A 7,835-nucleotide genomic window follows, 5' to 3' on the forward strand; every position below is an offset into this window, starting at 1 on the left:
GTGGACCTCTGCCATGGAAATCCGAAGACAAGATCTCTTCTTCTTCACCAACATCAGCTTCTTCACCACCAAAGGAGAATTGAGTATCGGGTATGGGCACTCCCCTTGGCTTCTGCCAAGCTTGGGGGAGGTTCCCCGGTATCGTATCATCCCACTATCTTTTTACTTTCACTTATTTTAGTTCGACCCTTTTGCTTTAGATGAATAAAAGTTTAGTTCGATCCTTTCTTCTTTGAGAGTTTGCTTAGTGATATATCCTTGTAATCATGTGCAAGTTATATAATAAAGTTTCGTATGAGTTTTGCTTTCTTCACTTTCATGTTCCAAATAAAGAAAAGAAATAAGAAAGGAAACAAATAAAATAAAGGAATTAAATAAAGAAAAGATTATATACTAATCCTATGGTAGGTGATGGCACCACATAAGGAAAGTATAAGTAGAAAATTTTATTAGAGATTGACAAACATAGCATTAGTCAGTGATGCAACTCATGAAAGAATTAATAAGGGAAGAGAAGATTCACATATAAATATACTATCCTAGAAATCTTTTGTGATTGTGAGCCCTCATCAAAATATTATATGCCAAAATTGTTGACGTTGGACAAGGAAGACAACCTAATGATTTATGTTTGTTCATATTCACATAGAAGTCATATTGTCATAGATCCTTTAACATGTGGTGCTTGCCCCTATCTTTGCTAGCCCAAAACTCTGCACTAAGTAGAGATACTACTTGTGCATCCAAAAACCCTTAAACCCCAATCTTATTTTCAAGTGTCCATGATACGACTCCAACGTATCTATAATTTTTGATTGCTCCATGCTATATTATCTTCTGTTTTGGACATTATTGGGCTTTATTATTCACTTTTATATTATTTTTGGGACTAACCTATTAACCGGAGGCCCAGCCCAGAATTACTGTTTTTTTGCCTATTTTAGGGTTTCGAAGAAAAGGAATATCAAACGGAGTCCAAACAGAATGAAACCTCCGGGAACGTGATTTTTGGAACGAACAAGATCCAGGAGACTTGGACCCTACGTTAAGCAACCAACAGGGAGGCCATGAGGTAGGGGGGCGCGCCTACCCCCCCAGGCGCGCCCTGCACCCTCGTGGGCCCCCTGTTGCTCCACCGACATACTTCTTCTTCCTATATATACCTACGTACCCCCAAACGATCAGATACGGAGCCAAAACCCTAATTCCAGCGCAGTAAATTTCTGTATCCACGAGATCCCATCTTGGGGCCTATTCCAGAGCTCCGCCGGAGGGGGCATCGATCATGGAGGGCTTCCACATCAACACCATAGCCTCTCCGATGAAGTGTGAGTAGTTTACCTCAGACCTTCGGGTCCATAGTTATTAGCTAGATGGCTTCTTCTCTCTTTTTGGATCTCAATACAAAGTTCTCCCCCTCTCTGGTGGAGATCTATTCGATGTAATATTCTTGTGCGGTGTGTTTGTTGAGACCGATGAATTGTGGGTTTATGATCAAGTTTATCTATGAACACTATTTGAATCTTCTCTGAATTCTTTTATGTATGATTGGTTATCTTTGCAAGTCTCTTCGAATTATTAGTTTGGTTTGGCCTACTAGATTGATCTTTCTTGCAATGGGAGAAGTGCTTAGCTTTGGGTTCAATCTTGCGGTGTCCTTTCCCAGTGATAGTAGGGGCAGCAAGGCACGTATTGTATTGATGCCATCGAGGATAACAAGATGGGGTTTTCATCATGTTGCATGAGTTTATCCCTCTACATCATGTCATCTTGCTTAAAGCGTTACTCTATTCTCTTGAACTTAATACTCTAGATGCATGCTGGATAGTTGTCGATGTGTGGAGTAATAGTAGTAGATGCAGGCAGGAGTCGGTCTACTTGTCTTGGACGTGATGCCTATATACATGATCATACCTAGATATTCTCATAACTATGCTCAATTCTATCAATTGCTCAACAGTAATTTGGTCACCCACCGTAAAATACTTATGCTCTTGAGAGAAGCCACTAGTGAAACCTATGGACCCCGGGTCTATCTTCATCATATTAGTCTTCCATTACTTAGTTATTTTCATTACCTTTTATTTTACTTTGCATCTTTATCATAAAAATACCAAAAATATTATCTTATCATATCTATCAGATCTCACTCTCATAAGTGACCGTGTAGGGATTGACAACCCCTTATCGCATTGGTTGCGAGGATTTATTTGCTTTGTGTAGGTGCGAGGGACTCGCGCGTAGCCTCCTACTGGATTGATACCTTGGTTCTCGAAAATTGAGGGAAATACTTACGCTACTTTACTGCACCACCCTTTCCTCTTCAAGGGAAAACTAACGCAAGTGCTCAAGAGGTAGCAAGAAGGATTTCTGGTGCCGTTGCCGGGGAGGTCTACACAAAAGTCAACATACCAAGTACCCATCACAAACCCTTATCTCCCGCATTACATTATTTGCCATTTGCCTCTCGTTTTCCTCTCCCCCACTTCACCCTTGCCATTTTATTCACCCTCTCTCTCTCTCTAACCTCCCTCTCTTTTCCGTTCGCCTCTTTTCCGTTTGCTTGTCGTTATGGCTAGTCCCTTTTCTTATCCGTTGTCTCCCGAGAATGAAGTTCTAAATTTTAAGCAAAGGGAGGGAGAAAATCTAAAAGACGCTTGGTATAGAATTTGCAATGCTCAAAATAGATCTACTCGGAAGCAATCTACTTCCGTTCTTCTTCGCAATTTTTATGTAGGTGCTATTCCTTGGCACAGATATGTCCTTGATACCATTACCGGGGGAACTTCTTGGGTAGCCACACTTTTGATTCCTATAATTCTATGATAGATTTATTTGGCTCACCTCCTCTTTTGGTTAATGCAACTATGTTAACTTTGGAGCATGTAATGCAAAAACTTGAAATTATTGAAAATAAAGTTGCTACCATTGAGTTAATTGAAAATTTCGATAAAAATATCCACAACCAAATTACCCAATATGGATCCAAAGTAGGAGTAACTTTGAAAAATATTAATGAGAAGGAACCTATAATTAATGAAAGAATAAATCATGATTCCACTAGAATCGATAAACTTGAGGGCATTATTACCAACTTGGGAACCATTTTTTCTTCCGTAAAGAATACTCCAAGTCTTCCCACTAAAATTTCCAAGGTTATGTATGTTCCTAAAAATAAGGGTTAGTCTTCTAGTAAGGAAAGTGCGGATCTCAAATCTATAAGTATTCATCCCAATCTTTTTTCTATCATTAAGGAACCATTTGTTTCAAATGAATTTTTCGATCTTGTGCCTAAAAGTTTGATAATCAATAAAAATAAAGAAATTCCTAAGGATGGTAGATGCCTCATTGAAGGATTGCCTACCAAAGAAGGCAATACCTAGATCTATCCTTGCCTTTTATGCCTAGCTAGGGGCGTTAAACGATAGCGCTTGTTGGGAGGCAACCCAATTTTATTTTTATTCCTTGATTTTTGCTCCTGTTTAGTAATAAATAATTTATCTAGCCTCTGTTTTGGTCGTGTTTTTTGTGTTTAATTAGTGTTTGTGCCAAGTAGAACCGTTGGGAAGACTTGGGAAAGTCTTGTTAATCTTGCTGTAAAAAAACAGAAACTTTAGCGCTCACGAGAACTGCTGCCATTTTTATTTGGAAAGTGATATTTAGTTAATTCTTTTTTCAGATGATTAATAGATACATTCCTCACGTCCATCAGTTTATTTTAGAATTTTTGGGGTTCCAGATCTTGCGCTAGCTACAGATTACTACAGACTGTTCTGTTTTTGACAGATTCTGTTTTTCGTGTGTTGTTTGCTTATTTTGATGAATCTATGGCTAGTAAAATAGTTTATAAACCATAGAGAAGTTGGAATACAGTAGTTTTAACACCAATATAAATAAAAAATGAGTTCATTACAGTACCTTGAATTGGTGTTTTGTTTTCTTTCGCTAACGGAGCTCACGAGATTTTCTATTTTGAGTTTTGTGTTGTGAAGTTTTCAAGTTTTGGGTTAAGTTTTGATGGATTATGGAACAAGGAGTGACAAGAGCCTAAGCTTGGGGATGCTCATGGGACCCCAAGTTAAAATTCAAGGACACCCAAAAGTCTAAGCTTGGGGATGCCCCGGAAGGCATCCCCTCTTTCGTCTTCGTCTACCGGTATCTTTACTTGGAGCTATATTTTTATTCACCAATGATATGTGTTTTGCTTGGAGCGTCTTGTATGATTTGAGTCTTTGCTTTTTAGTTTACCACAATCATCCTTGCTGTACACACCTTTTGAGACAGACTCACATGATTTGAAATTTATTAGAATACTCTATGTGCTTCACTTATATCTTTTGAGCCATATAGTTTTTGCTCTAGTGCTTCACTTATACCTTTTAGAGAATGGTGGTGGTTTTATTTTATAGAAATAATTGATCTCCCATGCTTCACTTATATTATTTTGAGAGTCCTTTAGAACAACATGGAAATTTTCTTTTAGGAATAATATAAAAACTTTCATAGAATTGCATTGAATACTATGAGAAGTTTGATACTTGATAATTGTTTTGAGATATGGAGATGGTGATATTAGAGTCATGCTAGTTGAGTAGTTGTGAATTTTAGAAATACTTGTGTTGAAGTTTGTGATTCCCGTAGCATGCACGTATGGTGAACCGTTATGTGAGGAAGTCGGGGCATGATTTATTTATTGATTGTCTTCCTTATGAGTGGCGGTCGGGGACGAGCGATGGTCTTTTCCTACCAATCTATCCCCCTAGGAGCATGCATGTAATAATTTGTTTCGATAACTAATAGATTTTTGCAATAAGTATGTGAGTTCTTTATGACTAATGTTGAGTCCATGGATTATACGCACTCTCATCCTTCCACCATTGCTAGCCTCTCTAGTATCGTGCAACTTTCACCGGTACCATAACCCCACCATATGCCTTCCACAAAACAGACACCGTACCTACCTATCATGGCATTTCCATAGCCATTCCGAGATATATTGCCATGCAACTTTCCACTGTTCTGTTATTATGACATGCTTCATCATTGTCATTATTGCTTGCATGATCATGTAGTTGACATCGTATTTGTGGCAAAGCCACCGTTCATAATTCTTCATACATGTCATACATGTCACTCATGCATCATTGCACATCCCGGTACACCGCCGGAGGCATTCACATAGAGTCATATTTTGTTCTAAGTATTGAGTTGTAATTCTTGAGTTGTAAGTAAATTAAAGTGTGATGATCATCATTATTAGAGCATTGTCCCAGTGAGGAAAGTATGATGGAGACTATGATTCCCCCACAAGTCGGGATGAGACTCCGGACGAAAAAAGAAAAGAGAAAGGCCATAAAAAAGGAGAAGGCCAAAAAATGAAAGAAAAAGAGAGAAGGGACAATGCTACTATCCTTTTTGCACACTTGTGCTTCAAAGTAGCACCATGATCTTCATGATAGAGAGTCTCTATGTTATCACTTTTATATACTAGTGGGAATTTTACATTATAGAACTTGGCCTGGATATTCCAATGATGGGCTTCCTCAAAATGCCCTATGTCTTCATGAGCAAGCAAGTTGGATGCACACCCACTTAGTCTCTTTTGTTGAGCTTTCATATACTTATAGCTCTAGTGCATCCGTTGCATGGCAATCCCTACTCACTCACATTGATATCAATTGATGGGCATCTCCATATTCTTGTCGTTTGCAATTTAGTTCTGTTTGATTTAGTTCTGTTCTATACTATTGATAACTATCCTGTCAATACATGCTTGTTCTGTAACTTGTTGTCTCGATTGTTCAAATGATAATTACGTTGTGTTCGATTTGATGTCCTGCTAGCTGCTACTACTAATTTTTACTGCCATGATGTTGATACTTCTTAGAATATGTTCAGTGCCTTAATTCTAGTAGTATTTGTTATCGAAAACATGATTGTATTGTGAGCCATCAAGCTCTTGGAGTCTTCTTAGAGCTTGCTGGTATTTACCTTTTTCCACCAATATAATATTTGCTACTATTTACTCCTCATGGTTGCTACTGTTATCCATGCCCTCATGCTTCAGGATCGACTCCTAGCTGCTTGTGTATCTATTTATTATTCTGTTAATTATTCTTTTCCTAGCTGTTCTCTGTTGGAAGGTATTGCTTTCATTTTGAATTGGCAGCCATGATAACGATCATTTTCATTCTTCTACAGGAGCTCTAGGTTGAAGAAGTTAAAAGAAGGGAACACTTCATCTTTGATATGGAAGGTAAATGCCATTTCAGAATCACTGCTATAATTTTCATTTTTCAAGAAGAATTGGTTGATCTGCATGGAAAATGTATGATGATTAGGAATATGATCATGTCTCCTGTAGAATTGGATTTCTCTGGCCATTCCGTAAACTAAATTTGGTTTAGTTAAAAAACTGCACTACCTGACAGTTTTGGGCAGCGAGCTTCTAACTGAAAAATGAGTTTGTTATGCTCATTATTTCAAGTTGGCCTCTACATATGAGTTGTAAAGCATGCTCTAAGGTTTCCGTAGAGTACTCGTTTGTTTCGTTTGGATGTATGGTTTGAGAGCAGCCGTCTATTTAGTTTGCTGTCCAGAAATATAGTACAGTTTAATGTCGGTGGTGGTCTTGTCTTAGATAGATTCTGTAGTGTATTAATCTCACTGGGTAGAGTGGCCTACTTGCACACTTTTATTGACTCGTTGGTTACTGATTACTTTCGAGCGAGTAGCACATGTCTCAAGCAACTGTAGTATTCCTTTCCCTGAATTGCTCCCTTGTTTTGCTGTGGCCGTATGCTCCATGGTCAATGATGCATGCTGTATACATATTAAAACCAAAATTGGAGTTGTTTTAGTTGTGCATATTAGAACTGAATTATGCTCTGTTTTGTTGTAGTTGTATGCTCTTATTGCTAAATTGTTTAGTGGGTTGTTCAAACTAAACTCGTCCAGTCAGCTTGCTATGATGTATTGTATATTACTGTACTTCAGACGTCTTGTAGAATTTGGTGTGGCAATACATCTGAAGTACAGTAATATACAATACATCATAGTACAGTAATATACAATATCTTGCTATGAAAGATTGTAGAATTCTTTTAGTTGCTGCTTCTCATGTATACATCAGTTGTTGTGATTACATCTTCACTACATTATAGACATCTGCATTTCTGTGAAATTTTGTTAAATATATATTTTCTAGATTGTCTATACACTAAACCTGGAGGTTTGAATATCTACTCCAGGAATGAAGATGGTACTCTAATGCCTTTGTGTTCACCCTTTTACAGGAGCTCCAGGCCTAGGAAATTTCAAGTTCGAAGCGGCGTGTAGCCCTAGCAGCAAAGATTTGTTCTGTTTGACTGTAATAAACTGTAAATATTATAGTACTGTAATAGTAGGCATATCTGGGTTGTAATAGACTATGCACAAATTGTAATAGACTTTGTACAGTAGCTCCAGGCCTAAGAAATTCTACATTTTTTCTGTTCTATTTAAAATATGGATTATTTGTGTGATTTGAAGACGTGTGAAATGGAAACCTGATTAGTGGGCCCATTTGTGAAAATAATCTAAACAATGCTCACATTTTTGACATGTGGGACCAATATAGGAGATTATGACAAGTGGGACCCATTTGACTTGTGGGACCAGATTGAAAAATATATATTGAAAAACTAAAAAGGCCATGGCCCAAAATATAAAAAAGGCCAAATTGTTGGGCCAGGCCCATGTAGCTAGACAAAATTCATAGAAAAAATATACAGTAAAAAGGCCGAATTGTTGGGCTAAGCCCATGTAGAAAACCGAATTGGACCGGGCTGAATCTT

At 37.8% G+C, this 7,835-nt stretch overlaps 1 long non-coding RNA gene across 1 annotated transcript; it reads left to right on the plus strand.

Annotated features, from left to right (window-relative positions):
• The first annotated feature begins 5,842 nt into the window (after nucleotides 1-5,842).
• LOC125548377 lies at nucleotides 5,843-7,505 on the plus strand. The gene is made up of 2 exons (XR_007301049.1): nucleotides 5,843-6,256; nucleotides 7,296-7,505. It is a non-coding gene; the product is annotated as an uncharacterized LOC125548377 (long non-coding RNA).
• The last annotated feature ends 330 nt before the right edge of the window (nucleotides 7,506-7,835 follow it).

The sequence above is a fragment of the Triticum urartu genome, chromosome 3, assembly GCF_003073215.2.
Source record: "Triticum urartu cultivar G1812 chromosome 3, Tu2.1, whole genome shotgun sequence".
Lineage (NCBI taxonomy): Eukaryota > Viridiplantae > Streptophyta > Magnoliopsida > Poales > Poaceae > Triticum > Triticum urartu.